This window comes from Gobio gobio (genome assembly GCF_949357685.1).
Source record: "Gobio gobio genome assembly, chromosome: 5".
NCBI lineage: Eukaryota > Metazoa > Chordata > Actinopteri > Cypriniformes > Gobionidae > Gobio > Gobio gobio.
In genome coordinates this window covers 43,652,851-43,678,757 of record NC_137101.1, presented here as the reverse complement: position 1 = coordinate 43,678,757, position 25,907 = coordinate 43,652,851, and the positions used below count along the sequence as shown (strand labels likewise).

General features: G+C 45.5%; 1 protein-coding gene across 1 annotated transcript in view; it reads left to right on the top strand.

Annotated features, from left to right (window-relative positions):
- The window catches only part of LOC307126529 (uncharacterized protein), a 1,210,917-nt gene extending 1,208,125 nt beyond the window's left edge, over positions 1-2,792 (top strand). Inside the window, exon 6 of the mRNA XM_079817092.1 lies at positions 2,596-2,792. The gene's annotated coding sequence lies outside the window, so the exon portion shown is untranslated. The remainder of the gene's footprint in view (positions 1-2,595) is intronic.
- Positions 2,793-25,907: the final 23,115 nt, after the last annotated feature.

Below are 25,907 nucleotides of genomic sequence, written 5' to 3'. Positions count from 1 at the left end.
AAGTATATAAACATAGGAATAAAGAAAATATAAAATGGAACAATTGAATATTAAAATTATAATTATAAAATAATTGTGACCAACTCTAACACAATGTTGTTTGAGTTTTGAACATTTTTTCAAACTGGCATGATGGGCTGGTGATGTGATGCGTAGCGTGGGTCAGCCTAGTCTGGTTTGTAGTAGCTAGCCTAACCATCCACACTGGCCTTCCATCAACAACAGCATCATCATCATCTTCATCAGGTCTATAGTTGCGGTCTTCCACAGGTTCTGTGTTGGTTTGTGCAACCCTGGACCTGGTCTCCAGCAACTGCAAAACATGACAGTAAATTAACCACTAAAACTCAGAGAGGAGTATAGTAACATTCTGGAGGGAAAAAGCTTAACCGGTTTCTTAACTTACCCGTCTCTTTCTCTGACGGTTCTGTGTGATGTTCTTCATAGTGTTTCTTTTCTGGGCCTTTTCAGACTGAGCCAAAGAATACTTCCTCAGCAAAGTCTCACAAAATAAAATACATCTTGCGACCTGCCAAATAATACATTAATAATATATAGTTAATGCCAATAAAAGTAAGTAAAACAATTCAATTAAAATGTATTTGTATAGCGCTTTTCACAATACATATTCAGGGTTTTTCCTGGGTCAAAAATGGTCTTCGGTGGTGGCTGACAGACATGGTCATCCATACACACACACGGTAAAAAAAAAAAACCCTACCCACTTGATCTGCAAGCGCAATACTGACAATAAATTTGAAATAAATTCAAAGAAAGTTTGTAACTTTTGCTTATCTTATTTTGATACCTTGATGTTTGTTTTTGTTCCTCATTTTTACACTATTTACTGATAATTGTTTTGGTAATCATATCAATATTAAAAAAATAGTATTAAAAAAATGAACAAATAGCCTAATTTTCTGCCATTTACAATTTTCTGCCATATACAATCAGCTAGCTAACAACAAATTTGTTCTGGGTTCACCTCACTCCAGTCTAAACTAAATGATTTTAGGCTATTTATTTTACTACACATTGTCCACATAAATAAGCTGAAAGACTGTTGATAATTAAAAATAATTCTTACTATCCACTCTTGCTAAAGTGGGTAAGCACACTTGTGTTCTCATTTCAGATGTTGTTCTGAGTAAATTATTAAACTAATTTGTGAGTTCAGTGTTGGACAGATCAATTCTAACCAGTCGTTAAAATGATTTGGTTCAAAGGAGTCATTAGGTCGCGAATCGGACATTAGCAGACGCGTTGTGTGCGAATCCCGTCTTTAGAAAATCGCGAAAGATTTGTCAAGACACAGAAAACACTTCATAACCGGATAGGATTTGTTTCCTGTTTATTTAAAGTATGCTTTATGTCAGCTGGTCAGAGAATCAGTCAATGTTTTTTGAGCGCATTTCACACCCAGCGGTAATTAAAGGAAGACGTCTGATAGCGCCACGTGCAACATGGATTCGGTCTTCCGACCTTTTGATTTTGATTAACGTAAAATGTGAAACAGTAGAAAGCTAAGAATGCTTATTTTGAAGACAGAGAGAGTGCGAGCGGGGAGGAGCTCACTGGTCGTTCTCTCTGTCACTCAGTTAACTCAAGTGCAGCAGTCATCTACTACATCAATCATAAATCACAATAACTCAACAAATAAGGCTTTGGCGGGACAAAAATTTGTTTTGGCGGCCGGCAAAAAATTTTCAATGTAGGAAAAACCCTGATATTGTTTCAAAGCAACTTCACAGAAAATGCATGCGTCTACATTACAGAAAAAAACAGAGAACATTAAAATAATGACAACATTTTTAAGATTACCTTTTACACATTCAGGGTCAACGTCTGTAAAAGTTCTTCAGGATCATGGATCCAAAACTTCTGGATCATGAGGGGGGAAGAAACATGCACACACACAAATGAATATTAATTTGTTTGATAAAACATTAATATTAATTATCAACTTACGGACATGGACTTGCAAAACATACTCACCAGGCCCATACAAAAACTTTACAGTAGATCCAAAATCCTGGTTTGCCTATAATTCTTCAGTGTCCAAGTATGGTGGTTTCCTGTCCTCTCTGTTGAACAAGTGTACATGACAGTGTTCTCAGATTACTCATTCCAAAACTCCTTTACATTTTATGACAAGCTTGATCTTAAAACTAGCTGACAGTAGGGATGGGCATTATGACCATATAATTATACATACATGAGAAATTTTATTTTACAATAACAATATCACAATATATTTATTTTGATGGATATTTTATTAAAATGCTACAGAATAATACTGCTTTAAAAGTCTTCACTGTATGATATTCAATTAATTAATATCACTTGATTCTTAAAGAAGCAGAAAGTCTTCTCTATTCTTTTGTTTTATTAAAATTATGACAAAGCTGCAGCCCCTTTAAAGGGTAACTAAACCCTAAACCAACTTTTTTTAGTTAATGATCTGTAATACTGGGGCTTTATTAATGCTGTTCATTGATTCGAGTAAATGTTTTGAAATTTGAGTATAAAGTGTTTTAATTCTATAAAATATGGTGTAAAACCGCCAAAGTGCTGCCCTCTTAAGGTTGAACGCAGGCTACTGCAGTTGAATTTTCCTATTGGACGTTGCGGTACATCGTGACGTAGGATGGTACCTCCAACGGCTCACTATCCGCGCCCCTAGCATGAGCTCACCACGCCCTCAGAAATGTTTCCCCCAATCACATGATGAGAACGGCTTCACTCCAGTATGAACTGTCATGTTACATGAAGTAGAAATATTATGAATGAAATTGACTTGACACTTGCTTTAACATTTTATTGAAGAAAATACGGTTAAATAATGCAGTTGTCAGTACACGTCAGGCTTTTCTTGCGATATTATTGTCGCCCGTCATGTGTACAGATAAGTTTCATACATGAGACGCGCTTTCAAACCCTGACACGCAAGTGGTTGCCGCGGACGCAGATAGAATAGGTCAGTTCTCTTGCGCGGCTGCTTCACTGGCATCGTCGGCATCGGGAGTTAACGCAGTTTGAGCAGCGGCTCGCATTGATAAGGCTCCGGGTTTGTGTCTGTTACAGACAATTCACCCTCCTCCACTTCAGGTGAAGGTAGGAGAAATGACCGCTCTGTTGCAAAGCTGGCGTCACTCCAGTCATTCTCCATCTTTGCGACTCGCGAGTCAGACAGCTGTCAATCAACCCGTTACTGCGGGTCTCAGGTGCACACCCTCCGCTCAGCCCCGCCCTCGGTTCGTCCCCTCTGTGTCCGCCGGGCTCTGCCCACTTTTCCAGCATTTTTTAAAATTTGCCAGTGAGTGGAGTTAAGCTCTGAGCAGGGGTTTAGTTACCCTTTAAGAATGGATGCACAGAATGACACGCATCCGGGTTTCCCCACGTTAACTTGAACTGTTTAACTTACTTAAGACATAACTGACTGTTTAAATCAAGTGAATACCTCACTGATTGAGATAATTGTGTGCATTTTACAGAAAGATAATTGATTTCGGGATCGCATGCTGTCTGAGAGAGGCTTATTTTAACACATGCATGTCCCGTTCATTATTCTACATTCATGCATGTTTCCTTGTCAAAATGTCAAAAACTTTTAGTACAGTCAGTGCTGCGTTATATACGCTATATTCCCATTCCGCGATATAAAAAGGTAATGTTAACGTTTACAGCAAAATCGCTAACAATAGTCAGTATCATCAGATCGCCATAACACCCAGCCCTATCTTAACAATATTACAACAAAACACAGAAACAGAATATGTAAGTTAATCACGATTAGCATATGACTTTAATGCACTAACGTTATATCTTGATAAGCAGTAGAAAAAATATAAAGGGATTTACTTTACCTTCTGCCGTCTGCTGTCCGCCATTGGAAACTTAGTCTGTTCTCTCAGTCGACATCCCACAATCAAAATTCGTCCAAAATAAGATTTTAACAGGTTTAAAATGATCCATGCAATGCCATTAATGGACAGAAGAAGCCGTCCTGTTGAAGATTAGAAGCCGCGATCGCGTCGCGTCCCCGCGAGCCACGAGCAACTCCAACGGCAACGGGTGTATAATTCAAACTGAAGGCGCGCACTGTCATTGGCCAGATTTCTGGATGACGTTCAGATTGACCAATCACGCTCAAAAGAACACGGAAAGACAGCAAATAGCCTTGCAAATATAGAAAAAAACTTGTTTTAAACAACAGTTAGAAAATGTGTATATTTATTTTTATTTGCTGTTATATTTAATTAATTGGTCAAATGGTGTTTTGTGGTGTGGGCAGATGCCTGGAAGTTTCAACCTGGAGAGCAGTGCAGATTTGTACTCTTTAAAAACAATTATTGTTTGATATTTAGTTTGCTATATATTTTGTTATATTTGTATCCAGAATTGAATGTAAAACCAGTTTGAATGTAAAAATACACCTTCACTGTAAAACAGAAAATTAAAGTAAAATATCTTAATTTAAATAAGGAAAAATCTGTAAACGAATAGTTTTCTCTAAAACGTTTAATGTAAATTTCTGTGAAGTTTTTTAACTTTATTTGACTTAAGATATTTGAATTATTTTACGTTTTTTGTTTTGCAGCTGTAGCTGCTGTTTTTTTTAGGTTTTTATTTTTACAGTGTAAATATAAAACTAATAAGATTTACTTTAAAATGACAAAGAATAATGTTAAATTGTTAGTATGGACACAAACATAAACCTTTAATATAATGAGCTAAATATTGTATTACAGTTGTTAATTTACAGATATTGTTTGTAATTTTGCATGAATTTGTTATTTATGAAAACAGAAAAATAATACAGTGATGTTCCTGTATAAAAAAATGAGAATTACTGTAATTTGTCATTAATGATATAATCCTTAAAATAACAGTCAAGTTGTTTATTTAGATATTGTTTGTAATTTTACATCGTTTTAAACATAATTCAAAATTACAAGAAAATACTGTAAAAAACTGAAAACTGTTTTTTTCTGTAAAATTAGGATTATTTTTATCGGTTGCCTTATTTTTATTGGTAACCTTATTGGTTGCACCTACATTTATTGTGAGTGGTGGATTTCAAACCTTAAAACGCCCCTCTTTTGCAGCGTGTTAAAGTTAAGAATCTTAGAGTGACACTTTTTGTGAACAGTTGCAGAGCTGAAAGATCTGCTTGTGTTTCTGTGTTTCTTGAGCAAGTGAATCCCTGCTCTTTTTTATTCCATATTTTTATTTTGAGATATCAGTTTTTGGTGTTTTTTAAACAAACTTTTTCATTTTCCACATTTCATCTCCTTTTTATTTAATTCTATTATTGCCTACAATTTGTAAAACTTTGCAAAAATTGTTTGGGGATAGTCTAAAATGTTTGGTTAATTATCCTTTGTTAATTCCATTACATTTCTTTGTTTATTTCATTACATATTCAGATTTTTTTGTGAACGTATATGTTCAGACAGGGTTTTTATTTTGTACTGTTTTTATAAAAAATATTTGATTAAGAGACTCTTTTCATGCAGTGGTTTTAAGGCCCTGACACACCATTCTGATGGTTTGGCCCAGACCCAGGCAACATGAACCAACCCCACAGTCAGCTTTAGTCATTGCTAGTTCAGTTTAGTGTTTCAGGGCCTTAAGAATTCTTTTTTCTGTGTAAAAAGCTTGTTTGCTGTAGCCTACAGTAGACCAGAGATAATTCTCAATCCTGAAGTGCTCCCCTGCCCCCCTCCTTCTGAGAACAGCCAGCACAAGTGTCAGTCATTAACATATGAAAGGTCTTCTTCACACCTAACAGTCTTCAGTCCAAGCACACCCAGCAGTGTTTCAGCTGTATATGTCCGTGAAATTTCACGGATTCCTGTATACGTCCGCATACGTGAGGTTTCCGGGTTTTTCTGGAAATATACTGTTCCGTGTTACTCTGATCCGCTTTTTCCCACATACATCCGGTAAACATCAAATTACACAGGAGTATACCATGCCCGGATAGTGCCGGATTTCAGTGTTTTCATGCAGTGTAAGGGAGAATAAAATCAGGGGCTGGACATATATTTAAAGGATTTTTCATTTATTGAAGAAATATCTATTAGTAACTGTATAAAACCCCACAATTCATTAAACCACATTTATCAAAAATAACAAGGTTTTAATTTCACTTTTGAGTCGTAACACATTTGGAAACAATTGTAAAACAAGAAATAAAGGACTCTGACCAGCATAACTGCATAAAACAGTAGTTTAAATCAGTAGCATAAAACTACTTTAAAAACCATCTATTTCAATTTCAGAAAAACTGTTTGATAACAAATAGATATCAAATAGTATCTGAAATTGTTTGGCTTATTTTAGTAGGTCTTTCTTTAGTAGGACAACTTCAACTTGAAAGGACACATTCTTGAACCTAAACCTAAGCAAATTAGGCTTCTTCTTTTTTTTAAACTCTTACCAGACACTCTGCATATTTTTTTTAAAAACGATCTTGTCTATTCTAGGATTAATGTCCTTTGCCATGGCCACTTTCATTACCGAGACCAGATTCTGGTCCATGAGGAGAGATCTGTGGGATGTCTTGGTCAGCTTCATTATGGAGAACATCTGCTCGCATGAGTAGGTGCTTCTGAGCATAAGCTGCTTTTCCACCGAAATTACCCGGAACAATTTGTACCAGGAACTTTTTTTACAGGAACTTTTTTCCCCCCAGATCTGCTACTGTCTGCATTTCCACTGCGGTCTAAAGTACCGGGAAGATTAGGCAAATTAGTACGGTGATGTAGGACTGCGCGCGGCTGCTCCTCCCAGTCAGCGACGGACAGTAATCACTTTTGCGCGATACTGTCTGCAACAATTACAAGCAGCGCTCATTTTGGAAGTTATGTATTGGTTTAATAAAGAGGTCATTAACAAAACAGCGGAAAAGAGACGAGCACTGATACTAAAGCGTATTCTGAAAGCTTGTAAAGCTAGATTTAAAATAAGACAATGTATGTTATTATCAGCTATTATGGACATTGACCGTGAGATGGCTGAGACGAACGCGCGCCATCAGACAGAAAGAGCAAGACTGATATTTAATGAACGCAGAACGAACAAACCTCGCAAAAGACTTTTAAAACTGCTGGTTGAAATAAAATGCGGCGTGAGTTCAACCAATCAGCATGTTCAGCACCCAAGTCCCACCCCCGAAAGTTCCCGGAAAAAAAAAGTACTACCACGGGAGCAGGGCCGTTTGGAGGGGGAAATATTTACCCGGAACTTCATTTAGACCCTGGTTCCTGCAGTTGAAACACACCGAGTACCACCCCTAAGTTCCTAGTTCCTGGGGAAAGTTCCTGCGGTGGAAACGTGGCTATAGACATAATTCGTGCAGCGTGAAGACGAAGCTGTGGCATTGTCTCAGGGAGTAGAGGTGCAAACTCAGCTGCCCCAACTGACTCGTACCGGGTCTTTAGATGAGTATTACAGTGCAAGTCGACGAGTTCCAACTGCAAGTGCTCAGGCGCAGTGTCAACATCAACTCCAAATGGATTTGAGAACAGGTCCAAGTTTAATTTCTGTTTCAAAATCAGCAAATCTCCTGCTGAATTCCACTTTCAGTGTGTTCAATTTGTTGGCATACACTTCAGTCGGGAACGGGATGGTGACTGGGTGTCACTGACTGATTGACAAATAGGAAAGTGAGACAGGTTGCCTTGGCGCATCTGGCCCTCCCACAGACGCAGTTTCATTTGAAACGCTGTGGCGGAGGGGGCGTGGTTCCACGAAGTCTGTAGCGGGAGAGAGAGAGCGGAGCCGAGCGGTCGGTAAGTAGGTCAAGTGCAAATGCCTGTCTCTGATTGCAGTAATTGGCGTGGAGAGACAGCATATAAGCTGCTGCCGGGAGAGAGAGGGGAGAGAGAGCTTGAAGACTGGGACGTCGCCACTGCCTGCTGATGTGAGAGAGGAGAAACCAGAGTGAAAGCCAAGTGATTAAGCTGAACCAGTTCTGAGTTTATTGTGCCTGTTGACGCGCCCACGAGCGCTTGTTTTGTTCTGTATAAAAAGTTTTGAGTATTAAAGCGACCAGTCCCTGTCACGCCGACCCCGCCTTCTTCCTTCTCCACCCACACTGACACTGTCAATACATGAACCGTATCACACTGGTGCCGAAACCCGGGAAGGAAGAAGGACGCCGCCGCCATGGAGAAAACGCCAGGAACGCCACTTGTGGAACTCGTAACATCACTCACCGGTCTTCATCAGGAAACACACCAAGATCTGCGGGCCGTCAGGGAAGAGCAGCATAAGAGGTTCGAGGCGCTCCTCCAGGCCAGGCACGAAGACCGCACGTTGTTCCGGAGCTGGGTAGACCGGGAGATTCGGGCCGTCCCCTCCCCCGCCAGCGACCCGGCAGCCTCCATCCCGCTCCAGAAGATGGGTTCTCACGACGACCCGGAGGCGTTCGTGGATCTCTTTGAAAGGTCCGCCGAGGTCCGGGGATGGCCCCAGATGGACTGGCCAATGCGGCTACTTCCGTTGCTGTCCGGAGAGGCACAAGTAGCCGCCCTCCAACTGCCAGTCCAGAATCTCCTGGTCTACGAGGACCTGAAGCAAGCCATCCTCCAGCGGGTCCTTCGTCTTCGCTCAACAGCTCCGGGACTCGTGCCGCAAGTGGCTAATGGCCGACGGAAGCGACGTCAAGGGAGTCATCGATAGCGTGGTGCTGGAACAGTTCGTGGCGCGGCTTCCGAAGAAGACCGCGCAGTGGGTCCAGTGCCACCGCCCGACGCCATCCAGTTGGCGGAGGACCAGATGGTGGCGTGCCTCTGCGTCGGCGAGGCTTTACCATCAGCGTCTCTCTCTCTCTCTCTCTCTCTCTCTCTTCCCCTTCCCCTCCTCCCTCTAAACTTGTTCCCCTTCCCAGGTCCCGAGGTGGGTTGCTGCCCAAGCCAGCGCCGAGGTGGAGAATGGGTGCTCCGCCCGAGGGGCCGCCAGCTCCCAGACCGGCGCCCAGGGGAGGGGGAGTGACCACGGACCCTTTCCCCTCCTCGTCCCCGACGTCTCTCTCTCCACGTCAATGGGCTGACCCACTTCCAGCCACTAGGGCGGCGGGGAAGCCTGGGCCGGCTTGCTGGCGCTGTGGGAACCCGGGACACTTCATCGATCGGTGTCCGGTGATGGAGGTGGGGACACTGATCCGGGTCCCCGACGCGGCGCAAGCTGCCCCCGATCAAGCTGGCCTGTACCAGATACCCGTGAGTAGCGAGGGGGGTACTTATCAGGCTTTGGTTGATTCAGATTGTAACCAGACCTCCATCCATCAAAGCCTGATTCAGCCTAAGGCGTTGGATAATCGCCGCATGGTTAAGGTGAGGTGTGTGCATGGGGAAGTGGTGAACTATCCGTTGTTGCCCATGGGTATTCAGTTTCGGGGACAAACGCATAGTGTTGAGGTGGCAGTTAACCCGCACCCGGCATCTGATAATTCTGGGGACCAATTGGCCAGCCTTTAATAAATTATTGGGACAGTTATGTGCGGATGCCTCTTGGGGAAAAAGGTTGAAGCGGAAGGTGACGGTTGCTCACTTGGGGGAAGTGGATTCGGGACCTCTGGGTACGGTTCCGGGGGAACAGAGCGCTCCGGGAATTCCCATTTTCCCGGACCGTGATGATTTTCCACTGGAACAGTCCCAGGACGACACGCTCCAAACACGCGTTTAATCAGGTCCGTTCCATCGACGGCCGTCTCCTCCACCCTGACCAGCCGCTCTCCCTTCCCTATTTTTCAATGATCAAAGATAGGTTGTATCGGGTGACCCAGGACGCCCAGTCAAAGCAAGAGACAACCCAGTTATAAGTACCTAAAAGCCTCACTCTAATCCCATGTCCGGACATTTAGGAAAAACGGCTACACTAAACCGTCTCATGGCCCAGTTCTTCTGGCCGGGCATTCACAAGAATGTGCGCAGGTGGTGTGCGTCTTGTCGTGAATGTCAATTGGTGAATCCACTGGCCACCCCAAAAGCACCATTGTGCCCCCTTCCGTTGATGCAGGTCCCCTTCGAACGAATTGGTATGGACCTCATCGGGCCATTATTGTTGGGCATTAAATCAATTCGCACCAGCGTCTATCACCCACAAACCGACGGTCTGGTGGAACATTTTAATCGCACATTGAAAGCCATGATTCGTAAGTTCGTTTACGAGGACGCCAAAAATTGGGATAAATGGCTGGAGCCTCTGTTGTTTGCTGTCCGCGAGGTCCCCCAAGCCTCCACAGGGTTTTCCCCCTTCGAGCTTCCCAATGGACGCCAGCCTCGCGGGGTGCTGGATGTCCTTAGAGAGACTTGGGAGGACGGACCTTCCGCGAGTAAGAATGAAATTCACTATGTCCTGGACCTGAGAACAAAACTCCACACTTTGGGGCGGCTATCAATGGAGAATTTGTTACAGGCTCAGGACAAACAGAGACAGCTGTACAACAGATGCGCTAGGCTGCGTCAATTCACCCCGGGAGATAAAGTCCTTGTATTACTCCCCACGTCGAGCTCGAAATTACTTTGGCCCTTTGAGGTCACACGGCGAGTTGGTGATCTCAACTATGAAGTGGTTCGATCAGATAGGGACAGGGCACGTCAAATTTACCACCTCAACCTGCTAAAAAAGTGGTCAGAGGTGGAGTCAGTGATGCTCGCGACGGTGGTGAGCGGAGAGGAGGATCTCGGACCAGAGGCGTCCAAAAGCCTCAATCTCTCGCTCTGGCCCCAGGGGGAGACCACCTCTTACCCTCGCAGCTCGCTGACGTAAAACATTTGCAAGCAGAGTTTGCTGACATGTTCTCGCCCCTACCTGGTCGCACCAATCTCATTCAGCACCACGTTGAGACCGAGCCGGGAGTAGTGATTTGTAGCCGGCCGTACCTCTTACCTGAACACAAAAAAGGTGGTTCAGGATGAATTAGAGGCTATGCTCGACATGGGGGTGATAGAAGAGTCCAGCAGTGACTGTGCGAGCCCGATAGTTTTAGTACCTAAACCTGACGGCTCGGTCCGGTTCTGTGTGGACTATCGTAAAGTGAACGCGTTGTCGAAGTTTGATGCTTATCCAATGCCGAGGGTTGACGAATTGCTTGATTGGCTAGGGATCGCTCGTTTTTATTCGACACTGGACTTAACAAAGGGATATTGGCAGATCCCCTTGTCTCCGATGTCCAAAGAAAAAAACGCTTTCACCACGCTGTTTGGATTACACCAATTTGTCACCCTTCCTTTCGCCTTTTCGGGGCTCCTGCGACCTTCCAGCGTCTGATGGACAGAATTCTCCGGCCGCATATGCCGTTGCCTATCTGGATGATATCATCATCTACAGTGCAGACTGGCAGCGTCATATGCAGCACTTGCAAGCTGTCCTGAAGTCGCTGAGAAGGGCGGGGCTCACCGCCAACCCGAAGAAGTGTGCAGTTGGGCGGGTGGAAGTAAAGTATCTGGGCTTCCACTTGGGTCATGGTCAGGTGCGTCCCCAAATTGACAAGACCACGGCTGTTGCGACCTGTCCAAGACACAAGACCAAAAAGGAGGTTAGACAGTTCCTGGGGCTAGCGGGATATTACAGGAGGTTTGTGCCTAATTATTCGGACCTCGTTAGCCCGCTGACTGATCTGACTAAAAAGGAGGTACCAGATACGGTTCAGTGGACGGAGCAGTGCTAGCAGGATTTTGGGCGGATGGCTTGCCTTTACAGCTCCCTCACTTTCAGAAGCTGCAATTCCATGTCCATGCTTCCATATTTATCATGTTTCGTTTCGAAATGTTGCTAAGATTGTACTCTTTGAAAACCGCGAGTGACTCTTGACATATGAGGCACATTGGCTTTTCTTTGTATTCACAAAATAAATATTTTGTTTCCCATCTTGGTTGGAATTGACGATACTCGCTGTCTACTTTTCTTTTTTTAGCCATTGTGCTAGCCACATTTAAAGTCAGATAGCATTTACGTTGTTTACAGTTATTGCCGTATTCTCTGATCAAATTTGACAGTTGACAGTTGAGTGAAGCACTACAGCGCTGTAGCGCTTCACTCAAATGTCAACGGTCAAATTTCATAGACATGTATACATAGATGCCTCATTCGACCACTCCAGGCACGTCGACGCGCCGCCATTTTAGAACGGTCAACACTTAAGATGCTGTCAATCATCACTCGCATAAAAAAAAATGTATCCTCTGTAACTCAATATTACAGGTTTTTAACAATGGTTAGCCTACTTTTTAATGTCACGTTCTTCATGTTCTGTGTTAGTTTAGCAATTATAATGTTTGGATCTACACAAAAACACGTAACATTTGTTAGTTAATAACAGGCTTCACGGTTCCTATTCAAGAACTGGAAAATGTATGTGAAAACAAACATTGGTCTTTGAAAGTGCTTAAATTAAACTAAATTTAAGAGTAGTTAAAAAAAGAAAAACCAACATATTTCTGCTGTTCCATACGCATGCCTTTCTGTCAGAGAGTGAAAGTGCATTTTCATTCAGAGAGTCTGCTGCCGTTGATGTTCAACGACCCAGATTTTTACACGCCGTGTTGTAAATGCTAACTGTTGGATCGATAAGCTACAGTAGATGCATTCAAATAATGTAGAATAATAATGTATCTAGAATATTTTATATAACGTTAATCATATTTTAAATAATTTATAATTTTCCCTGTTCTTAAAAATGGTTTAAATTCAGTTGTGGTATTGATAATTGTATAAAGCTTTTTTTATAAAACGATTGCAAAACAATTTAAGCTTTCAGATAATACCTATGATGATTACTTAAAACCTGAGTTGAATAAATGGGCTATATTGATGTTTATTAAACACATTACTAGCTAATTTGAGATGGTGGTCCAGTGGGTTAAACCATGGATAATACCTATGATGATTACTTAAAACCTGAGTTGAATAAATGGGCTATATTGATGTATATTAAACACATTACTAGCTAATTTGAGATGGTGGTCCAGTGGGTTAAACCATGGAACTGATAAGCAAAAGGTTGCTGGTTCGATCCTAGCGGTCACCACCAGTGTGTCCTTAAACAAGGCACTTTACTCCATGTTGCTCCAGGGGGATTGTCCCTGTAATAAGGGCACTGTAAGTCGCTTTGGATAAAAGCGTCTGCCAAATGCATAAATATAAATATAATTTATTATTATTTTTATATTTTTTTATTTTGATGGCTGATTGGTTGATGGTTTATGATTTCTTTCAAATTAACTCGTTTATAATGAGTTCACTGCTTTCATTAAAAGTTGATGCGTCTGTATGGGTTCTCTGACGATCAATAATATTAATGATATAAGAACATGTTAAGATCAGGCAGGGCGTTATGGGTGGAGGTTTCCATTACAGATTTGCGCAAAACTTTTTCCATTAACCGATGTTATGCGACTAAACATATTTTTTTCCTCTCCCAATAAGTAATTCCAAAAATTATGCCATGGATGTTGGTAGGTTTATGTATATCCATAATACATAATTTGTATTATCCAATTAAACATTAATGGCAAGGAAAGCGTCTTATAGCCTACTTGAGCTTGTATGAGGTGTTTGTGGCTATCTTCTTCAAGGTCATTGTGGCATTTCTTTGTTTAGAATCCAGTATTCCTGTAATTATGTTGTCTTTTATGAGTTTAATAAAGAACATGTCTTCTTCTGTCCGCGTCAGAATGATCGATGGTAGGCTACGGTGACGCATATCTGCCACATCTATATAATTTCTTTTCACTCAATTTTGTTGTAATAACGAGATGTTATGTCGTTAACATAGACTGTGAAGTTTGGAGATTTACCTTAGGTCTATAGTGTAACAACTTAAAATAGCATACTCCGTCATTTATGATATTGTAGCTTGTCTATGTGCAACGTGTTGTAGAATATTTTAGTTTATTTATTATAAGTTGTGTATTTGTTTATTATTATTATTATTATTATTATTATTACTAGACTGTGCATATTTATTTAGAACATTTAATTACCATACCCCTGTCAGGTTCCAGTCACCGCGTAGGGAGAGAAAGGCGAAATGTTTGAATTTGCATGGTGGTAGGCTAACTCAAAGTTGTTGTTGTTTTTTACCACTTTGTTACTACAAGTTATGGCTCAGAATTTTGTTTGTTTGAAATACAAAATTAATTTAGAAATGCTTTTTAAATTAAAAACTTTGCATTTAATAAACAAAATATATATATAAAAAAAAATGAAGATAGTGTTTGGAGTGGAGTGCATGCAAAATAATCTGTTCCCTGAATCCACTGCCTTTGTTGTTATTGTAAGTGTACACAAATAAAAGTAGACAGTTTATAGTGAATAATTATGCCTTGAACTTACTGTATGGCTAAAAATGACGGGGTATTGTGAGTTATTTCCGCTGTCATAAAGGAGAAAATGCGCCGGTGCTTTCGTTGGACAGAGGGTTAAAGAAACGTAGCCTATTTAGTTTCATAGTTAGGCTATGTTTAAATATTAGCCTATAACATTATTTTTTAATTAAATGTCTGTATATTTAATAAATAAGAAGCAAACCAAGATCGTCGGGAATGGATTGACGTGCGTAAAGTTTTCTTGTTTCCTTAACACAATTAAACAGAATTGTCAAATATTAAGGCTCATGTTATAGGAGCAGAACTAAAGTTTGTTTTGGGGAAATATTAGATTCCTGACCACTTTTACAGTCTATAGGCCTTATAGAGAGATGCGCTAAAACAGCCTGGTGCTTCCATGGAGATTCCAAAGAGCTCTTCTTTGGTCAGAATCACGGACAAAGAACAGGTCTGTCCTATGCACCGAAAATTTTTACAATGCAACAAAATATTTAAAAAGCATCAAGCTATTAAAATCTCTATCATGTAAGCACAGACAATGTAACGGTATATTAGGCAGTCATTTTAATTAGGTTAGACAGTGATTTGATAACGTTTTTAATCTGAGGCCCAACCACAGATATTCATTTCATACATGCATGCATATAACTACGGTTGCAGAGGCACAGGCAACATTTTAAATGTTCACAAAGCAAGTTCAAGACCAGCTTTGACCATTCGAAAATGGCGGACGGCTAACGTATAGCGGCCTATAGAAACAGTCGCTAATAAGGCATCTACATATACATATCTATGGCACCACCTCAATGTTGTAATTTTCACAGACGTATATTTAAATACGCACATTAAATTGATTACCCGAATTTGTTGGCGCGCCTGATTAAAAGTTGTGACGGGCCGTGTTTGGCCCGCGGGCCTTGTAATTGACACATGTTCTAAAGTGTGAACACATTTAAAATAAATAATTTCCATTCTAAATGCATATCTGAGGGGGTTCCGCTGACAAAAAAAACATTTGGTAACCCCTGACCCACATCACTCACCTGTGGATCACAGCAGGAAGTGGCTTTACAGACAAATGCTGACAGAAAGATGGAGATGATAAACTCAAGGATGGTGAATACCAGTGATACACAATTGATTCCCCAGAAGAGAGTCTGAGAGAGAATTCAGTATTAGCACAAATAATAATGAGACCATAATTAGCACTCACACTGGTACACTGGCTGCTCAGCAGTTCAGAATCTACCCTCATTGAGGTTCATATAGCAATACAACATATCTATAGGTCAAACTGGACTTTACATACTGGACTAAACTGGAGTTTACAATTAATGTATAATGTTAATGCTTTCTTGCATTGTAAAGATCAGTAAAAGTAAGAGATATATAAACTACTTCTGAAAAGACTGGACAGATGAGCGCAGATTGACTTTTGAGTGTACTGACTACACAGTGATCTTATTGCAATTACTAAATATATGTGAATATAAAAGTTGGTGACATACCTTATACTTCCCCTCAATATAATAACAATCATACTTGTTGCAGTAAGTGTTCAATGGCCCTATAGCCAAAGCCAGTGAAATTACGACAAAGGAAGTGCCTGCAGTTATAGCACTGGAAATGTTCATTCCAAGTGAACCTTTCACCTATAGGTAGAAAAAAAATAGATTAATAAATAACAAGAACTGTTGCTTCTTAATGTGTATAGAATGTGATACAAATACACTTAGTGACATCAATAAATAACTGGAAATCCTCCCTTTTATTGTTAGTCCAAAACAAGATATGCAATCAAAAAATATATGGGGTGTTTGTGGACTTGTGTTAAACATTGAAATTTAGATGAATTGCATGTCATAGGTCAATTTCAAGTGATTATGGAGTTATCATTTGTGGCTCAATATAGTCTGTGTCCAGAAGTATTTATCTTAAGGTCCTTTTTATTATTTATTATATAATATATATAACAACAAGAGAAACAGGAACTGAACAGAGAGACAAACATAAAAGTCTATACAAAACACAAGGCACGCCACCAGGATCATCACATTGACAAGTTATATTTCTTTATCTATTTTGGTTACTAATACCCATATAAGGAAGAATAAGGAAAAAATAAGGAAGGAGAAGAAATCAATACAAACACAATAGGCTTCAGGCACCTCCAGTGCTAAATATAACAAGTGTTGTGTACATACCAAACACAAACTGGAGGGTGAATTCAGTTTGTTTTCTGCAGCAATGGAGAGTGAGCCAGTGATAATGTACTGAGAGCAGAGAGAAAGACACAAATCACAGCTTCTGTTAGAATATGTAACTTGTGTTATAAAAGACTCAACACTTAATTGTATAATAGTTTCTTACGATGAGAGATCCCCAGTAAGGAATACCACTAAAGACAAAGATGGAATCAACATGAACTGTAGACACGATTCCCAACAGGAGAATCAACAGACCAATCATTATCTGGACAGTCTGTGAGGGACAAGAGAGGCTTTTATAGAGCAAGAAAAACAGTATTACATTTTGGTGAACAGTATAACATGAACAATATTTGCTGTCTTCCAGCATTGCCACCAAGATATTGTCATCATTTTTTTTATTTTTTAGAATTTATTCTTGTACTTTCCTTACCTCACACTGACATACACACATAAGAATATACAATTATTTGGGTTCATGCACAATTTCTCACCCCGAGGGCTTTTGGTTGGCCTTTCAGAAATGGCTGAAGAAGTTCATGAAGAGGTGAAACTCCTGCTGACTGTTGTACATAAACAGGCTCTGGAACATCTGTCCCAGTTCCACCTGCCTTTGCTTGTGTTGGTGGTTGAAACTGGATGACAAGTGTCGAAGCGTTCACAGGTATGACAGTGTGAGACATTCTTGTTTATGAATCTGAAATCGACCTGTAAAAAGTTATAGTAAATCAAGACATGTAAAGGGTATGATTATAATATAGATTTTTTTTTTATGTAAATTAAAGTTTTATTAAAGTAGCTTATATATATATATATATATATATATATATATATATATATATATATATATATATATATATATATATATATATATATATATATATATTGTGACGAGTCTCTCTGGGCATATCAGCGTCGCCCTGGCAACCAACGCACGGCACCTGCACGACCTCATCACGGGCTGATCGGTCACAGCTGCACCCGATCAGCGAGAGGGTGTAAAAGCCGCTGCCGCTCTCACTTGAGCAGACACCCGTCTCATGCTGAACGTGCTGGAACTAACCCTTTCTCTCTTACCTCACAGAAGGCAGCGAGTGACCGACAGCCCGACTGAGCACGCTTGGACACCCACCTTCACGAGCACGAGGACTTCACAGGGACACCAGCCACGACGACAGCACGCACCTTTGTTTCACCGTTTGCACCTATTCCCCAAAGTGTTCACATTAAATCCACCCTCCGGGGTTCACTTTCACGAGCTACCTTGTTGTGTGATTTCTCACCCGTGACATCTGGTGGAGAATACGGGCAACTGCATGAGAAATCACACACAAGTGTTAGCAGTTTTCACCGCACTCAACTATATTTTTTGTTCTCTTTCTGTTCACCACCCCAGCACTGATCGGCGCTCTCTCTTCCGTTGGAGATGGAGGAGATACTGAAGCGCCTCACCGAAGTCAGCATCCGCCAGCAGCAGATCGTGGAACATCTGGCCACTCGGCAGGGCAGAGCTGAAGAGGATATCGCCGCCCTTCATGCCCAGGCGGCCCAGCCAGTTCCACTACCTGACCCCCGCATACGAGCGACTCGGCTGCTGCCTAAAATGACGGATCACGACGATGTTGAAGCATATTTCCAAATTTTTGAAACAACGGCCAATCGGGAAGGATGGCCGGTCGAAGACTGGGCTTCCGCGCTGGCTCCTCTCCTAACCGGTGAAGCCCAGCGAGCCTATTTTTCCCTTCCTCCCGCAATCACGAACGACTACAGGGAAGTGAAACGAGAGGTCCTCGCCCGGTTGGGGCTTTCTCCCGTCTGCGCAGCGCAACAGTTCCATGAGTGGGAGTTTAAGGGTCGGATGCCAGCGCGGGCCCAGGCCGCTGATCTCGTCCGGTTGGCTCAACACTGGCTACTCGACGGGGAGCCCACAGCAGGTCAGGTAGTGGAACGAGTGGTCATCGATTGCCTCCTCCGCACCCTGCCTCGGTCCCATCGTCAGGCGGTGGGTATGAGGAACCCCGCCACTGTCCTCGATCTGGTGGAGGCGATCGAGCTGGCGGATGCGGTCCACCAGCGGGAGGCCGGAGAGAGAGCGCCGCCATTTCCCCGGAGGGTGGTCCAGGAGCGACGCACGCCGGAGGGCACCTCCCGCGCAGTTGGCAGACCGGCAGTTCCGTTTCCGGTGGACGAGCCCATGCCCACCGCAGAACCAGCGACGGCCCCGCGGGCTTGGCTGGCGGGCTGCATCGTACATCAGCACGTCCCACCTGCGGCTCCAACGGCGGACGTCCAGCTGAACGGGCAGCCCATCCGGGCGCTTCTGGACTCGGGCAGCGCAGTCACCCTCATCCAGGCTCGTCTGTGTCCGCCTCACCCTGGCCAAAAGAGTTACCTCCCGATCACGTGTGTGCATGGAGACACCCAACAAGTACCCGCTCGCCGTGTGAACATCGCTGCCGCCCATGGCACCTGGCCCGTCGAAGCCGGACTGGTAAAGAACCTACCGGTCCCACTGTTGCTTGGAAGAGATTGGCCAGGGTTTGACCGCCTGCTCGCCGCCGTTGCTCAGCCCGCCAGCCCGGAACGGAACTGCCGCCGTCGTCGCCGGCCACAAAGATGTCGTCACCGGCCGGCGCTGCTAGCTTCGGACAGCGGGAGAGATGGTGAGTCCCCCTCGTCAAATTCTAACCTGTTCTATGATGTGTTCCAGCAGGCCAGCGAGGGGGGCTCTTTTGCCAGGGAACAACGGGAGGACGATCGCCTAAAACACTGCTGGAGTCAAGTTCGGACTGTGGACGGAAAAGACGTCCTCCCACGGCCCCATCCTCTCCCGCATTTCGTGGTCCGAAGCGGTCTGCTGTACTGCGTGGCTCAGCGTAGGGGGGAGGAGAAGGAGCTTCTGGTTGTCCCGCGGACGAAGACGGAAACCATCCTCGAACTGGCCCATTCCCATCCGATGGCAGGTCACCTAGGAGCCGCTAACACCATCCAGCGGATCCGGGATCGCTTTCACTGGCCGGGTCTGGACGCGGATGTGAAGGGGTTCTGTAAGGCCTGTCCGACCTGCCAACGAACGGCGCCCAGGACTCCTCCCCCCAGCCCGCTGATTCCCTTACCCATCATCGAGGTGCCCTTCGAGCGCATCGGAATGGATCTGGTGGGGCCGTTGCCTAAGTCTGCCCGAGGGTATGAACACATCCTCGTCATCGTGGACTACGCCACCCGGTATCCGGAAGCAGTCCCCCTGCGGAAAGCCACAGCGAAAGCCATCGCCCAGGAGCTGTTTCTGCTGGCCAGCCGGGTCGGCCTCCCGACCGAGATACTGTCTGACCAGGGAACACCATTCATGTCCCGGCTAATGGCAGACCTCTGCAGGCTGCTGGGGGTGAAACAGTTGAGGACCACTGTGTACCACCCGCAAACCGACGGACTCGTGGAACGCTTCAATCAGACTCTCAAACAGATGCTTCGAAGGGTAGCGGCGGAGGACAAGTGGGACTGGGACCTGATGATCCCCTACGTCCTCTTCGGCATCCGTGAGGTCCCACAAGCCTCAACTGGTTTCACCCCCTTCGAGCTCCTGTTCGGCCGCCAGCCTCGGGGCCTGCTGGATGTCGCTCGGGAGGCCTGGGAACAGCAGCCTGCCCCTCATCGCACGGTCATCGAACACGTCACCCAGATGAGGGAGAGGATCGACCGTGTCATGCCATTAGTCCGGGAGCATCTCAGCAAGGCACAACAGGCCCAACAACGCCATTACAACCGGGCAGCCCAACCACGGGAGTTCCAGCCGGGAGACAGAGTAATGGTCTTGGTCCCTACGTCCGCCTGCAAGTTCCTGGCGTCGTGGCAAGGGCCGTACACCGTGGTGGAGAAGGTTGGTCCCGTGACGTACCGGGTACGCCAACCAGGAAGAAGGCGAACGGAGCAGTTATACCACGTCAACCTACTGAAGAAGTGGCAAGGGACCCGAGACCAGCTCGCCGCCCTGAGTCTCACCGATCCCGTGGTTGTGGACATGGACCCCCACCTGTCGGCTGCCCAGAAGACCGAGCTGCAGAACCTGGTCAGACAGTTCACGGATGTGTTCTCCTCTAGGCCCGGGCAGACCAACGTCATCCACCATGACATCAGGACCGCCCCTGGAGTCATCGTCAGGCAACGGCCCTACCGAGTCCCAGAAGCTCGTCGGCAGGCTATTGAGGAGGAAATCCAGGAAATGCTGAAGTTGGGGGTGATAGAACCATCTCGCAGCCCATGGTCCAGCCCCATTGTGATGGTACCCAAGCCGGATGGCACCCTCCGCTTCTGCAATGACTTCCGCCGGCTCAACGAAGTCTCCGAGTTCGACGGCTATCCCATGCCTCGGGTTGACGAGCTGCTAGACCGCCTGGGGAGGGCCCGGTACATCACGACCCTGGACCTCACCAAGGGATACTGGCAGGTACCACTCACTCCCTCCGCTAAATCAAAGACTGCTTTTTCTACCCCTAGTGGACACTGGCAGTACCGGACCCTCCCCTTCGGCCTGCACGGGGCCCCTGCGACGTTCCAACGAATGATGGACATCATCCTACGGCCCCACCAAGCGTACGCGGCCGCGTATTTGGATGACGTCGTGGTGCACTCCGAGGCATGGGAGGAACACCTGGAACGTCTGCGGAGGGTGCTCTCGGAGCTCCGGCGGGCTGGACTGACCGCCAACCCCCGCAAATGCCACCTCGCGCTCTCGGAGGCGAAGTACCTGGGGTTCCAGGTTGGCCGGGGCCTCATCAGGCCCCAGGAGAAGAAGGTCGAAGCCATCCGCAACGCACCCAAACCCCAAACAAAATCCCAGGTACGCGCCTTCTTGGGGTTGGCGGGGTACTATCGCTGTTTCATCCCCAACTTCTCCTCTATAGCCGCCCCCCTGACAGACCTGACCAGGAAGGGGCAGCCCGAGAAGACCTGTTGGACGTCGGCCGCCGAAGAGGCCTTCGCCCAACTCAAGACGGCCCTGACAGCGTCTCCGGTACTCCGCGCCCCTGACTTCGGCTGCCCCTTCCTGCTGCAAACGGATGCTTCCGACACCGGACTGGGAGCCGTCCTATCCCAAGTCCAGGAGGGTGAGGAACATCCCATACTGTACATCAGCAGAAAGCTGTCCCCGGCAGAGAAGAACTACGCCGCCGTCGAGAAGGAGGCCCTGGCCATCAAGTGGGCAGTCCTGGAGCTGCGGTACTACCTCCTCGGCCGTAAGTTCACCCTGCTGACCGACCATGCTCCTCTCCAGTGGATGGCCCGGGCGAAGGATACCAACGCCAGGGTGACCCGCTGGTTCCTCGCGCTCCAGGACTTCCACTTCGAAGTACGACATCGGGCCGGGGCCGCCAACGCCAACGCTGATGGACTCTCACGGATGTGGGCAGCTTTTTCAGGTCTGTCAGGGGTCATTCCCCACCCACCCCTTGTTTCACCCCTACTGTCTCCTCTCGTTCCCAGGGCCAGAACGACGCTTAGGGGGGGGGAATGTGACGAGTCTCTCTGGGCATATCAGCGTCGCCCTGGCAACCAACGCACGGCACCTGCACGACCTCATCACGGGCTGATCGGTCACAGCTGCACCCGATCAGCGAGAGGGTGTAAAAGCCGCTGCCGCTCTCACTTGAGCAGACACCCGTCTCATGCTGAACGTGCTGGAACTAACCCTTTCTCTCTTACCTCACAGAAGGCAGTGAGTGACCGACAGCCCGACTGAGCACGCTTGGACACCCACCTTCACAAGCACAAGGACTTCACAGGGACACCAGCCACGACGACAGCACGCACCTTTGTTTCACCGTTTGCACCTATTCCCCAAAGTGTTCACATTAAATCCACCCTCCGGGGTTCACTTTCACGAGCTACCTTGTTGTGTGATTTCTCACCCGTGACAATATATATATATATATATATATATATATTCATTCATTATTATAACGTGGTCTTCACAGGTTGAAAACCCTATGAATGCAGTCACGTTAATAGTAGTTATTAAAATGGATTAAATTATTGTCATCAACTAGAATAACTCTATTAGACGTTGAAAACAGAGAATATGCTATATAACAAACTGATCCTACTATTAACGTTAACGTACTATTAACCCCTAACGTACTATTAACGTTACAAACACAGCAGCGGAACCCTTTGTCTGGGTGGCCCGGCCGCGGAGACGCCGCCGGAGAAGGGGCTGTAGAGCTGGCGTACTCGTCAGAGTAAGACGCCGCGCAAACCGACCCCCGCTTCCCAGTATTTTACTGGCAAATGTTCAGTCTCTGGACAATAAACTCTGCGAGCTGAGAGCGCGGATCTCTTTCCAACGAGACACGAGGGACTGCTGCATTATCTGCCTTACAGAAACTTGGATGTCCGCTGAGATTCCAGACTCAGCCATCGAAACCACGGGGTTCTCCGTGCATCGGATGGACAGAGAAAAAGATCTCTCCGGGAAAAGCAAAGGCGGGGGTGTGTGTTTTATGATCAACCGATCCTGGTGTGACCAGAGGAACGTACACTCTATCAAGTCTTTCGGCTCTCCTGATCTGGAATTTCTCATGGTTCTGTGCCGACCATTCTGGCTACCGAGGGAATTCACCGCGGTCATCATCACAGCGGTGTATATTCCCCCACAAGCCGACACAGACCGGGCACTAAAGGAACTGTATAGGTCAGTGAGTGAGCAGGAAACCGCGCATCCTGAGGCTGCGTTTATTGTGACCGGGGACTTTAACAAAGCCAACTTCAAGCGCATCGCACCCAAATACCACCAACATGTTAGCATCAACACGCGAGGGAACCGTGTTTTAGACCACTGCTACTCCCCCTTCAAGGAGGGTTACAAGTCCCTCCCTCGCCCACCATTCGGCAAATCAGATCACGCGTCCATTCTACTTTTGCCCGCTTACAGGCAGAGACCAATCGGACTCTATGCTACAGGACTGTTTTGATCACGCGGACTGGGAGATGTTCCGGTCGGCCTCTGATGACGACATCGAGGTCTACGCTGATAGCGTAACGTGTTTCATCAGGAAGTGCGTAGATGACGTTGTTCCGACCAAAACAATTCGGCTGTACCCAAACCAGAAGCCGTGGATAAATGGGGATGTTCGCGCGGCACTCAATGCGCGGTCCCTCACCTTTAACTCCGGTAATGCGGAGGAGCATAAACAAGCAAGTTATGCCCTCCGGAAAACAATCAAAGCAGCAAAACGCCAGTACAGGGACAAGATTGAAGGACAGTTCAACACCACCGACTCCAGAAGCATGTGGAGGGGAATTAACATCATCACAGACTATAAAGGGAACTCAAACTCCACCGTGAACACCGCTGCCTCTCTCCCGGACGAGCTCAACACCTTTTATGCTCGCTTTGAGGGAACTAACACCGCCCTCGCGGAGAGAGAGTTCGCGGCTGAAGATACAGAGGTTAGTGCACTCTCCGTATCTGAAGCGGATGTAACCCGATCCTTCCGGCGGGTGAACGTCCGTAAAGCTGCGGGTCCAGACGGGATTCCCGGCCGCGTCATCAGAGCGTGCGCGCGCCAACTGGCTGGAGTTTTCACGGACATTTTTAACCTGTCCCTCTCCCTGTCTGTGGTCCCCACATGCTTCAAAACGTCCACCATTGTTCCTGTACCTAAGCAGTCAAAAACACTCTGCTTAAACGACTGGCGTCCTGTTGCTCTGACCCCCATCATCAGCAAATGCTTTGAGAGACTAGTCAGAGACCACATCTGCTCTGTTCTCCCCCCCTCACTGGACCCACTGCAGTTTGCATACCGCACAAACCGCTCCACTGATGATGCCATTTCATCAACAATTCACACTGCTCTCTCCCACCTGGAAAAGAGGAACACATATGTGAGAATGCTGTTTGTAGACTACAGCTCAGCATTCAACACCATTGTGCCCTCCATACTTGACATTAAACTCCGGGCTCTCGGCTTAAACAGCCTGTTATGCAGCTGGATCCTGGACTTCCTGTCAAACAGACGCCAGGTGGTCAGAATGGGCAGTAACATCTCCTCACCACTGACTCTCAACACTGGAGCCCCTCAGGGCTGTGTTCTCAGCCCACTCCTGTACTCCTTGTACACACATGACTGTGTGGCAACCCACAGCTCCAACACCATCATCAAGTTTGCTGACGATACGACGGTGGTAGGTCTCATCACTGACAATGATGAAACGGCCTACAGAGAGGAGGTGCACACTCTGACACGGTGGTGTCAGGAGCACAACCTCTCCCTCAACGTCAGCAAGACCAAGGAGCTGGTGGTCGACTTCAGGAGGAATGAGAGAGAACACCGCCCCATCACCATCGATGGAGCACCGGTGGAGAGAGTCAGCAGCTTCAAGTTCCTCGGTGTCCACATCACAGAGGAACTCTCATGGTCCGTCCACTCCGAGGCCGTTGTGAAGAAGGCTCATCAACGCCTTTTCTTTCTGCGACGGCTGAGGAGGTTTGGAATGAGCCGCCACATCCTCACACGGTTCTACAGCAGCACTATAGAGAGCCTGCTGACTGGCTGCATCACCACCTGGTACGGCAACAGTACCGCCCGCAGCCGCAAAGCCCTGCAAAGGGTAGTGCGCACGGCCAGCTGCATCATCGGAGGTGAGCTTCCCTCCCTCCAGGACATTTACGCCAGGCGGTGTGTGAAAAGAGCTCAAAGGATCATCAGAGACTCTAGCCACCCGAGCCATGGGCTGCTCTCACTGCTGCCATCAGGCAGACGGTACCGCAGCATCAGAACACGCACCAGCCGACTCCAGAACAGCTTCTTCCCACAAACAATCAGACTCCTTAACTCTTGACCCATCAGGATCATAACACACACTGGACAGAATATCACTCAGCACAACCCACTGTAGATACACACACATTATATACACATTTATTATAATTTATTATTTATCATTCATCATATAGCACCTATTGTACATTGGATCTCTACTGTGAATAATAATGGATACTGTACATTGTATATTATTATTATTATAGCTTAATGTATACTGTTTAATGTATGTTTAGTGTATATTGTTTAAAGTATATGTATATTGTAAGTATGTGTATATTGGTTAAAGCTGTGAGAACTACACTCACATTGTGTAAATTATTTATTGTAGTGTTTACTGTGCTGTGAGTAATTGTGGGCGCATCAGATGTGTAATCTGATGCTGCTTTAAATGTTGTACATGTCATGACTGCTATGTTGCTCGGAACTGCACCAAGAATTTCACCTGCTGTTGCACTTGTGTACATGGCTGTGTGACAATAAAGTGATTTGATTTTGATTTGATTTGATCCACATCATTCACTTTAAGGCATTTAGCA